The 12,623-nt window shown below is 39.9% G+C and overlaps 1 protein-coding gene across 19 annotated transcripts in view; it reads left to right on the forward strand.

Moving 5' to 3' along the window:
• Positions 1-12,623, forward strand: part of tenm3 (teneurin transmembrane protein 3) — a 709,086-nt gene that overhangs the window by 509,604 nt on the left and 186,859 nt on the right. For 2 of the 19 annotated variants that reach the window (XM_078946868.1, XM_078946874.1), the window contains exon 1: positions 6,095-6,581. The exons of 15 other annotated variants lie outside the window; for them this stretch is intronic. The gene's annotated coding sequence lies outside the window, so the exon portion shown is untranslated. Of the gene's footprint in view, positions 1-6,019; positions 6,582-12,623 lie in introns of those variants that run through there. 2 more of the 19 variants (XM_078946876.1, XM_078946877.1) reach the window with 2 other exon arrangements.

Raw genomic sequence — 12,623 nt, forward strand, 5'->3', positions numbered from 1 at the left:
TAAAGACAATCAGAGTGGGTCTTTAACAGAAGAACATTTAATAGACAGACAAAATTCACAGCATAATTCAGTTCTTTTTCGTTTTTTCCCCCCTAATTTACCAACATCAAGGTAAAGGACATAACTGTTTGTGACAAACTTTTTACTTCTTGTGTACAGTATAGTTTGATGCTCAGAACATTAATGAGTTCATCTATTTTTGTTGGTAAAAATAGTAAAATTAGCAAGTTTGGTTGTATTTTGCAGTTAATAGATAGAAAACTACACACGGATCGCCACTCTAGCTGCCTGCAGCACCACAAGGTAACCTCCACAGCACTGAGCGTCATGCAAAAAGCTACATTCAATAGAAAACAACCTCTGAGGAAAACGCTGTTCACTGTTGAAGTAAAAACGGCAACATTTTCCAAACTACAATCTTTGTTTGAAGTCTTAAAATGGTCTATAAAGATTATAAAACTGTGTATGTGCTCATATCTTCATAAAGATATAAGCAACATTTCGATGTTTTTACATTAAATCAACAACAAAGAGCAGCTGTGCTTTCTTTTACATGCAGATCGGCTCTATAAAAGAACAAGAATAACACAGAGTTGATTTCACTCCACCAGCCATCAATTTAATGCAAGACAAGAAATGCCAGCTGTTTGAAACACAAAGTGAATCAAGGCTCCTTAGATGTTTCATTGCACAATCAAACCTTAAGGTTAGATTTCCATCTTGGGGAAAAAAACATTAAAAAGGAAATATTTTATGTGTATTTTAATGTTAAAAGTGTCAGTTTAAATGGGAATTATGATGGCTTTAGTAGATGTTTCTTTCACTAGAAGCTGGAAATGTGTAAATATTAATGGTTTATAGATAGATAGATAGATAGATAGATAGATAGATAGATAGATAGATAGATAGATAGATAGATAGATAGATAGATAGATAGATAGATAGATAGATAGATAGATAGATAGATAGATAGATAGATAGATAGATAGATAGATAGATAGATAGATAGATAGATAGATAGATAGATAGATAGATAGATAGATAGATAACTTTAATAATCCCACAATGCGGAAATTTCATTTATCTGTGGCAGCAAAAACGACATTCAGAAATAATCTATATAATATACCATCAAAAAGGACATCAAAATGACATTAATATTAAATTATGAAAATTATTATTAAAATGATTAATACAATTATTATGAAAATTATTATCAAAAATGAGATTTGTATTAAATAAATAAATACATATTAAATAAATAAATACAGTTGCAAAAGTGTAAAAAACATGTGGTCAATTGCAAAACATGTGATCAACTGTAAAAAAAAAAACTTTTTTTTTTCTAGTCAGAGAAGTGGAAAAAAAACAACATAAAATAAAATGCGATTAATTCAACAGTGATGTTTTGGCGATTCCATTTAGAAAATAGAAAATGCTCATTGATTAGGTTGAAATATCCAAAGAAAACTGCTTAGAATAAAAGAAACACTTTTATTTGCTCAACGTAAGAAAAGCGTAATAATAACTTTAAGTTGATTCGTGTAAAGCCCATGTATTTGAATTAAATCCCATATTTTCTGCATTACACCTAATGCATCTAACAAAAGTTGAATTCTTATATATTTTGCATGTTATACCTAAATAAACCAATCAAGATACTTGATTTTGCTGCCATAAAATGCACTTGGATGACTGAAAATGAACAATGAAAATGATGCTAAACATAAAGCACAGTGTTCTTTCAAAATAAACGACCAAATGCAAACATTGTAAGTCCAGCTCTCTAAATCCTCTTCAGTGGGTCTAAAGTTTGTGGTGCATAAACTGTTCCTTCTCAAGTTAAGTAAAGTTATGTTTAACATTTTCTAAATTTTGTTTAGTTGCTTATCTTTGGTTAACATAACATTGAGCTTAGATTATAAACGTTCTACGTATAATATTTGTTTTTATTTACACAGAAACATGTTAGGTTCTTTCCCCCTCTTTGTTTTCATAAACCAGTGGTAGTATATAGATTATTTTTTAATTTTTACAAAGCCATACCAATATATGCTGTCTCCCGGAATAATCTGATGCCCCTTTGGCAGCTTTTGCAGGCCTTTAGTCCAGCTATAAGAAGGACTTGAATGGGTCTCCAGAAAGATGCAGTGAAGCATTGATTCATCGATTCATTGATTTCTTTTTAAGGATTGTTTAAATCCCCAGCAGGAGGCTGGAGCCTGTCCCCGTGGTCAAAGTGCAGGTCATGATGCAAAATTCTGATCTTTAAAGTTTTTGGGTTTTTATTTTCCAAATTTTCCTTTGAATCTGTATTAGAGTCAGGTGTCAACAAACTGGGACTTTAAGTGTGCTGTATGATGACATGTATGATGACATGCTAAAAAAAAAAACGTATCACATAAGTGAAAGTGCTATTTTTCATTAAATCGATTTCAATTTTTTGTGTGCTTTGGAAGTAAAGAAGCATAGAAAGGTTCAAAAGGGCGATATAGAAAATAATTACCTGAAAATCTTGGTTTTCCTTCCTTCCATTTCCACAGACTTGTGATGAGTGCTGCACAAGTGACAAATTATACATATATATGCATACATATGCATTGAAAAATCAGATATGTATCTGACTTACAACCACATTTCCAAAACATATTCATTCATTTTCTACCGTTTTATCCCTTTCGGGGTCACGGGGTTGCTGGAGCCTATCCCGGCCACATGTGAGCGAGTCTGTCGCAGGGCCCCAAAACATAGTATAAAACAATTAAATTCTTATCACTAAACTATTTTAGGCTGCACGGTGGCGCAGTGGTTAGCACTCTTGCCTCACAGCAAGAAGGCCCCCGGTCCCCCAGCCGGGGACTTGAACCAGAACTTTCTGTGTGGAGTTTGCATGTTCTCCCCGTGGATGTGTGGGTTCTCTCCGGGGACCCTGGCTTCCTCCCACTGTCCAAAAACATGCTACATAGGTTAATTGGTCAACCTAAATTGTCCCTGGGTGTGAATGTGAGTGTGTGTGGACACTCTACCCTGCGACAGACTGGCGACCTGTCCAGGGTGTCCCCTGGCCTTCGCCCACAAGTGGCCGGGAGAGGCTCCGGCAGCCCCATGACCTCGAAAGGGAAAACGGATTAGAAGATGAATGATTGAATAAACTGTCCTAAAAAGTCACATATATACAGTACAAACACAGTCACATATAGTAGCACATATTTTAATATAATTCAATACATAACAAATTTTAATATAATTGACTCATGAACTAAAGAAATTACGGTAGTAGAGGAAAAAAATTCAAGCAGTAAAAATGAATGACATCCCACATTTGAAATAGTCCTTTCATTGCCAGCGACCTCTTTGCCACAATCAATAACTCATTAGCCTCTGTGAAAATGATGCTTATTATATTAGCTTTCGTTTGCAGATCGTGATAATGATGTAAAGATTCATACAGTATTAAGACCATGTGTGCGAGTACATTTATGATTTAGATTTAACCTAGTTATTTGTTCTAAACTTTATTTTTTCATCTGATTGTTGTCTTTTAAAGCCGTTAAATGTACCCTCATGTGCTTTTGTACCAGAGTTTGGGTAAAGAATGATTTTACAAAAAACAAAAAGTTTTATATTTTGTGTTAATGCTTGATTACTCATTTGATACCAACAAGGTATTTCACTTTTGTCACACTACACTGATAAGTGTGGACATAACAGGAATAAAGGGGGAAATTAAATTAAATGAGCAACACAGAAAACACCTACAGGGTTGCCAGACTCTGCTCTGAAAAGTCTTTTTTTTTCCTTTTTTTCTGCAAAGTCTGGCTACCACACAGTAGAAATACAGACTGTGGCATAAGATCTAATCAGGTCAACCCTTGCCTCTTACAGTATGCACCTATAGAACATTATCCTTTTTTTTTTCAAGAGTTCAAAAGAAAGATTAGACAGTTTTCAGTGAACAGAACAGAGCATGACCCCCTATTTACCAGCAAAACACAAACCAGGTCAGAAGCACATTTCTTTTCTAAAAGAAAATTGTCTGGGATGGAAATCATCAAATGTGGTAGACAATCAGTGATTGCATAGATTTATCTGTTCTTTGAGGTTTGGGACTAAAAGCAAAAGCTTCTTTCTCTCTGAGGATAACATTTTCAACTTATAGTAATAGTATGTAGTTATCGATGTTAAAACTCCAAGAAATGTTCTATTTTTCCTTAGACCGGTTTTAAAATCAAATCTGACCTTTTTCTGTTCAGTTTTATAAAATGGCAAAAAATTAAAAATGATTCAGCCCTCTTTTTTTCTTTTTTATTAAATCTCTCCTGCTCCATTGTTTTTTTTTCTTCTTCATTTTTTTGTTTTGTTAAGGTTTGGGTTTCTTCATGCTGATCATTAGTCCAGCTCATGAAAAAGGACCAAACTAAAACCCTATTTGTGCATGAAATGTTACCGTCGTCACCTCACATGCATAGAATGTGTAATAAATATATTGGTGCACAGATGAGGTTCCTCTCATGGTGCTGCTTTTCCTCGTCTTTGCTCCGACTGTAATGACTAAAGGCGGCGCTGTGTCGTGGTTTCACCGTGTGACGTCTTATGCTGACAAACACACACCGATTATTCTGTGACAACTTCTCTTCTGAATCCGTGAGCACTTTGAGTTTGATTTCATGTTCTGTCTATATGAATTTTATAAAAGCAAAATAAAGAGGAAAAGAAGCTGCAAAAATTCCTCAAAGGGTTTGGAAAAGCTGTAGGCAGGACTGAACACATCCTAACAGGAGAGTAGCTTTGAGTGCAAAAAAATTATTCTTTTTTGTTTGTTTGTTAACGGTCATACTAATCTTTTATTTACTGACTATTTCTTCAGATTTGATTTTAAAAGGGAATACTAAAAATGTGTCTAAAGAGAAAACAGATGTCCCTCGTGTCCTGTCTTGAACCCCGGAGTGACCTGTCTGTTCTAAACCTCATGTATACCTTCCTGTGGATTTACATGGATGTAGCTGTGGAATTACCCATCATTCATTGTGCCTTTGAGCGATGTTCTGTCACTCCTGCCTGTGCAGAGCTGAAAGGACTAACAGTATGCTGCCTAGAACTGCAGACACACATTTTGTTTTATTCATGTGAGGATCATTTAAATGAATCTAAATTAGGGCTTTTCCATATTCACTTCTTTGTAAAATCATATTTTGTGTATTAAAACATCTGGGGTTTTTTCTGACATTGTTTAGGGTTTAAAATAATTTGATTTAATTACAATAACATAAGGTTTGAGATGTGCAGAAAAGTAGCACTATTTCTCCACAAGAAACAATTCGTGGTAATTAGTAGTTTGACTGTAGGTATACATCTATGTATAGTTTTACTTCTGCTTTGATTGCTTGAAATAGACCTTTTCCAGACTCAAATGTTTATTGTTTTCAGAGGTTTTCAAATAAGCAAAGACACATTCTTAAATACATCAAAGTTTGGATTTAGTTAATGGATCTGTGTCAAAATGAGAATATGAAAGACAGTAAAGTGAAAGCAGAGTTCTGTTGAATGTCCACATTCTTTTATGGAGCATTTTCCATTAACCTTCTCTTAAATTGTATTTAAAAAAAAAAAATTGGAGCTCATGGCTGCAGGTTTGCGCGTCCTTGAAGACGCGGCTCCGCCTGTTTGCCATGTGTGCTTCTGCATGTTTCATGTTATTCTTGTTGCGGATCTCCTTTTCTCTTCCAGCCCAGTCTGTGCCTCCTCTTTCCCACTAAGTACCTTTGGTTTATACAGCTGCCCTGGACCACAGCCGCGCGCCCGCGCGCACACATGAGCGCCGGAGCTCCTTCACCAAATCACACAGAAAGAATGCAGGAAAAGGAGGAGTGGTTCCGGAGCGGGGCCCTCCTCCACCTCTCCTCTCTGCGCGCAGCGGCTACACCTTCAGCCTCCAAATGCACCACGCACCCCCACCCCACCCACGCCCTCTCAACCGGCTGGCCAATCCCGTGTCCCCGTGCGCTCCCTCTCCACGCCGTGGGCACGCCCCCTCCCGGCTCACCCAGCGAGAGAGCCCTGATGTATGGAAGTGAAGGAGAGAAAAAAGAGAGACGGCGCTCTCACGCACAGCAGAGGTGGCAGGAGCACACGCACAGACGGGCGCGCACACACGCGGCTCCAACGGAGGGACAGAAAACAGATTCCTGCTTCATATTGGAAGGAACAACAGGAAAGACAAAAAAGGGAAAAAACACTAAAAGGGTTTTTTTTTGGTCTCCTTTAATTTCCATCCCTCATCCCTCCCATGGAGCGGAATACATGAGAGAAAGAAGTCAGAGAGAAGACTGAGGCAGCCCTCCGACAGCCGACACGAGAAGTCAGAGCAGATCCGTGGAAGCCGGGCTTTGTGTCTTTTCCAACACAAGAAGGACGAGAAGAGGCGCAGGAGGACAGACGCGGCTGTGTCTCGCTGGTTCCCCCCCTTTTCTCTGCGCGACGCGGCGACTCCGAGTGTTCATGCGTGACTGAAAGGAGCCTATGTGTTTTTGGAAGCATTAACCCTTTAAGCCGGGCGAAACTGGAGTACTCACTCAGACAAGGTAGACGGCTGAATGCAGTTGTTTTTTTCTTTTCTTCTACCAGCTCCACAATGTGGCAGAAATGCGTGTGTGCGCGCGCGAGTGCGTGCGTGCGTGCGCTGTGGATCAGTGTGTGTCTTGGGAAATTGCATGGTCTGTAGTCAACTGCCTGTCATTGTCTGAATCCACTGACTGAATGTAAACCCATTGACTGAACAACACCGCCAGCGCGCGCGCGTGTTGGAACATTGGCGCACTGGGCCTTCTTAGATCCAGAGATCCCAAAAGTGGCCAAAGATGCTTAAAGACAAGTGTTTGTCTTCTTACACCTAGTTTAAGTTCATATATTATCCTCACTGTGTTTTTTTTCTGCGTTCCTCATCATTTCCCGATTTTTTTCCTCTGATAATGCCACCTAAGCTTTTTCTAAAGTTGTTTTCTTATTATATAAAAAAATCTTTAATTTAGTTTGTCTAAAATACATCCTGCTTTGAGGTATTTAAATGACAGAAAAACAAAAAACAAAACCGGATTTTCTTTTTGCACAGTCCACACTGGGTGGTGCAGTCATACCAGGAGGCTTCATGTTGAGCTGGATCCAATTTCTTCTTTATTTGAATTATAACAAACATGACGGGGATGTTTTCATTTTTAAATGATATCCTTTATTATGCAAACAGTCCATTTTGAAACCATTAGAAGAAAACATTTGGACAAACTGCTGTCAGTCATCGGTTCTCAGGAATAAGGGATCAAAGAGAAGTCATTCCCATGGTGCCTCAGTGTGAAAGCTGTTCATTTTCTTAACCCGTCACAACCTTGGCCTTGTTTGAAAAAGGCCTTCTAATCTTTCCTAAACCAGACCAGGACAATAAAATAAAGACACAGCTTGGTAAATCTTCAGTCATTAGTGATTTTCCCGTCACATTATTTAAAACAAAACACTTCTGGTGTTGCATAAAAGTTAGTTAGACAAACACACGACGCTTAAGGTCATGATGAGTTTAGAGGAGGGGGAAATAAGTTGGTATCGTGTTCCTGAACCAGGGGGCCGTTGTCCCTCTGCTGTAGTTTTGATGACGTGATCAAGGAAAGAGGACTCGTGCCCGCTAAGAGATCTCCTGAGGGTGGACTATGGCATTTAGACGGCTTTGATCCTCTGCTTGGAGATGGACAGCTGGATTGAATTTACACTAGCAAGTTTCACGCTAGCCTTTAAAGGTCAAATCTGTCCTGCAGACAAAATAGACTCTGGATGACGATAACACATCCGAGGGAACAACCGGTGTTTCATTTATCGCTACATTTTTTTTCCGGATTTGCATAAAAGCTGGAGATGTTTGAATCTGATCCCACGTGTGGACGGTTACTGAGCGGGACGATATCAGAGTTGATATGCATTATGGTCATTATTTTACAATAAGCCCTGCAGTGAAGGGTGGGGAAATCCTCGGCATCGGTTTTCAACCACACACTTCATGCTTTGCACGCGTCTGGCAGAAGCAGCAGCCGTGAAAGCTCTTCAGCTGGAGTCCACCTCACGTCTTCAGACCGGCGCTCTCTCCTCCAGCTATCTCTGAAGACACACTCTCGGCTGCTCGTACTCCAGGTTCTGCTCATGCACAGAGCCGACAGCCTGCTCCTGGAAGCTTACGAGGGAAGTTTGAGTCGTAAGCTAACAAGCGATGATGTCTGAGAAATGGTTTCTCTGGAAAGAAGCGCACGTGCACATTTTTAAAGCATAGCTACCATGAAATGCATGGAGAGGCCTTCACAAATGAAGCTGAGAGGCACGCAGAACTCTTCCTAAAGTGGACTATCAAGCTTTTCATCTGTGTTGTTTGGATGAGAATTTAGAAGAAGGATGAAAAGGTGTGTGTACACAGGGAAGCGCTGGTTGATCTGATTTAGCTTTAGCCCGATTTAACGCCTCTGCTTTCAGCATAAAGTGTTTTGAAAGGCGTGCTGATGTGTGCGTCTGCGCGCGCGAGGTGAGGCGAGGGTCGGACGGCTGCCCAGCTCCGGGTGCAAAAAGAGAAGATGGGCCTTTGCGTTTAGCCTAATCACTTCCAGACTCACGCATTTGCATTCCTCTGCTTTCTCACTCACTCTCTCCGTCTTTGTAGGAGCGTGTGTGTGTGGGGCTGTCTCCGTGTCTTTTTTTTTTTTTTTTCTCCTCTTTGCAGCCATCTCCCGGTTACACCACCCCCTCCTCCCCACTCTCACCCTGCAAAGTTACCTTTTCTATTTAAAACATAAATTTTGAGACACTCCTGCAGGCGTGCGTGTGAGTTACATGGCAGAAACGGAAGTGTGTGATGGATTAAAGGAATTAAACTGTCACTGAGAGAGGAAACACGGCTAAAAACGAGCGGGGACGCAGATCGTAAAGAAAGGAGGGCAGAGACAGTCGTACAAAGACGAACACGTGCTAGTGATTAAGATTCCTGTGGGATGATTGGAATGATAAAACGTCAGAAGAGCAATATACACAATTATTTACTCTTTTCATGTGGAATTTATAGATAGTTTTGTGTAAACTGACGTGAAGCACCTTTTGATGTGCTTCTTTATAAAAGTAAAAGTCACTTTTTTTGGTCCTTTGAGAGATTATTTTCACCATAGAATAAATAAGAGCAAATTAAATGTATCTCAAAATATTACAATTAGCTACTCAAAAACAGCCACAAAGTTCTCTATAAAACTTTAAATAACATGTATGCACAGGTACGGGGACTTTTTTTTAAAGAAAATAAAGATAAAATTGCGGTTCAAAAGGAATTTTTATTGGACAAATAAAGGAAATATCAGAAGATGTTAGTTCACAAATGTGTCAAATTTCCATTTCCACCCAGTGGCGGAGCTAGAACATTTGATATGGGGGGGCCGTGCGGGGGGCAGAAGACATTGAAAAATTACAAATAAAAGGATCAAAATACGTTTGAATTATTATTTATATTAAAACAGCAGTTCTTTTAGCTGGCGGGCCACTGTTGTTGCTTCAAAAACTTGAATTGTTGATTTTTTTATTTTTTTTTTATCTTTGTCAATAATAAAACTAATTTACTCTAAAATGGGGGTGGATTCCCCTGTGCCTCTGCCCCTGGTCCCACCTATTTGACAAATTTCAAATTTGTTATTTAACAAATTTTAAATTTGTTATTTTTTAAAGTTAAATAATAAGTTAAATAATTATTCTAACCAGTTTTCTAAACTTTATTCCTAATAGCAGGTGCTGTGTTTGACACCACTGCAGTCTGTTTACGTTTAAAATTTAAGGCGGGGGGAAAAAAAGTTTTTCCTTTTGAGTGTCACACGGATTTGACCCATTGAAGATTATTTTTATAGTTTCGCGTCTCATATTCCCCCTCATGTGCTTTTGGGGCACACATTTGAGCTTTTCTTCTGCCTCCCTGGAATGTGTTGGTGGATTAGAAGGACTATGAGCTCCAGACCAACCACTGTGCAAGACAATGCAGTCAGTCAAGCAGCACAGACAGCTGCTGCATTCCACCGGTGGTTACATTAATGGAGAGGGGGTAAAACAAACAAACAACACACCCAAAAACAAGTAAAAAACGAGCGGCGTGACTCTTCTGCAGCGCAGTTATGAGGCGCTCTACTGTGTTATTATGCCCCCCCCCCCCCCCCCGCTTCCTGCATCACGCAGCCTCAATAATCGGTATAAAAAATTGTACAAGCTCATAATTTAAACTGATTTTAAGGCACAGCTATCACTTAAAATATATCAAGTACCCCACAAGCTGTCCCAGAAAATACAGTTAAGACTTCTCATCCAAATATTTGCAGGACGATCATCCCTCACTGGGACGCTGGGAGGTGAGGTTTCCGCGTTGTTTCCATAAGAACCTATGATCCCCTAAAACTGAGCGCAGCGGCTGATCCTTCCTACTCTGCACTAAAGCCAAATGAGCTCGACAAAGAACTGCTGAGACACTCGGCTCTCCTCTCTGCTCGGCGTGTCACTGTTGGGCTTCTGTTGGAGGGTCGCAGTAAAGTAACTCAAGTGGAGATTTCCCTTTTAGTTTCCCTTTGAGTTTGTTATCATTCTTACATTTTTTGTTTTAGGTTTTGCATTCCAGTAAAAATTGGAACTTTTCTTCATGATGGGCCCGGATTTAGCCAGCACCACTGTGGCGTGTGGGTAGAACACCTGGGGGGCAAGTCTGTGTGTGCTCAGAGTTTGGGGTGTCATATCCCTCCAAGGTCCTAAAATTCTTAGAAAACCATGCGATCACAGTATCAGTTCATCAATCCACATATCTTTCTTCTCCTTTTAACTGTTTAGTCATAAACTTAGTATTGCATTTGACGGGCTTCGCCTTTTTTATTTGTGTAATTTATATTTCTTTAGTTAATTGTGGATTTCTGCAGGCCATCACGTTTGCCCCTCCCTGCCCCGTGCCTGTATCCAGCCTTGCTTCATGCTGCAGTTTTGTGTTGATCCAAGAGTTTTGAGGTGTCCTGAATGTTTGCTTGTGTTTCCCTCTGGATGTAACGTTGTGTCACATTGTCTCAGATGAGGATTTATTTTTTTTCCCACCCCCCTCTTTGTAGGCTTTATCAGATTATAATGGATGTATTTGCAGATTAAGGGGACAGTGTGTGTAAAGAACTGACCAGTGAGGCAGACAATGTGGCCAACCAACCATTATATGACCTGCTGGATCCCAGCAAGGCTGCCATTGGATAAATACACACACACACACATTCATTTCGTGGCTGGGATATGTACACGTTCACATGAGCAGCCATGCATGTGCAGCCAGAACACACACATTGTTCTGGGCAGTTTTGTGTTTCTGGTCAAACTCTGAGGAACAAGTTGGTTGTGTTATTTACTGTGTGTGTGTGTGTGTGTAGACATTGTACACCGTGGTTCATCTTGTTTTTTAAGGAACTTGACTCTTTTCATTTTCTCATTCCTGCACTTTTTGTGCACCCTCACACGTGCACGCTCATGCACGTCTCATTCTATGTCTTACTGTTGCTCTCCCTCCACAAATAGAGCATGATCTCCTAGCAACAAGGCCGTTGAGAGAGAGAGTTGTGTGAGATAGATTGAGTGTCTGCAATATAGGGGTCTGTAACTGTACGTGCATGTGCTTTGGAAGAAAAAAAGTGTGCTTTAAGGTTTCAAAGCCAGAAGAGATGATAAAAGTCATCAGTGCAAGGACGTCCCTTTGAGACAGAAGTTAAGAAGTAAATGCAAGACAGCAGCTTGTCCTTGCAGAAACAGTTTTGTGTATATGTGTGTGATTGTGTGTCTGTGGTAATTTTTCTGATGGACTGCATTACTCTAGATGGGACTATAAATTAGAAAATTGTTTCCTTTATTTCAGAAGGTTCAGCGAAATGTGCAGTTTGGAGCTATTTGAGATCTGCGTGCACGAGCAGGCAGCGGCCAGCGTTACGGCCAGACAGAGGCCGGCACAGAAACTGCAAAGGAAGGCTGCCGTAGATCCTCTTGTCCATCTCTGATGGTAAATTGATTATAACAGAATCAAAACAAAAACAGAAAAAGAAGAAGAAAGCATCTCTGCAGCAGCAGAACTTGTTTTATCTCGACCTTGTTTTCATTTTCACCGAAAATCAAAATTGCAAAAGTGAAAAAAAGAAATCAATCTGTGCGTTACGTGATGTCTCTCACACGGGTCTGATGGAGCAAATTCCACTTTGTATGCATTTGTACTTTTCTGTGTCCCATTGACAGCTCTCTGTGGGAGAGTGCAGCTCCATCCCTTCTCATTAATTCAAAGGGGAAAAAAGGTTTTAACCCTTTAGACTCGGATGCGCTGCAAGCTTCGGCAGTTTGACTCAACAGACATGCGGTTGAAAAAGAGCAGCTTTTTAACCTTCAACTGCTTTGGTTTTGTTGACAAAACAGGCCCATTATTCATCCATGAGGGGCTTCTGCATTATAGTCAATGTTAAAATCAATAAGTCAATTCCCTTTTTAAGTAGTATTCATTCATTCATTCATCTTCTTAACCGTTTTATTCCCTTTCGGGGTCACGGGGTTGCCGGAGCCTATCCCGGCCA

Source organism: Oryzias latipes, chromosome 1, assembly GCF_053564925.1.
Source record: "Oryzias latipes strain Hd-rR chromosome 1, Olatipes_Hd-rR_3.1".
NCBI lineage: Eukaryota > Metazoa > Chordata > Actinopteri > Beloniformes > Adrianichthyidae > Oryzias > Oryzias latipes.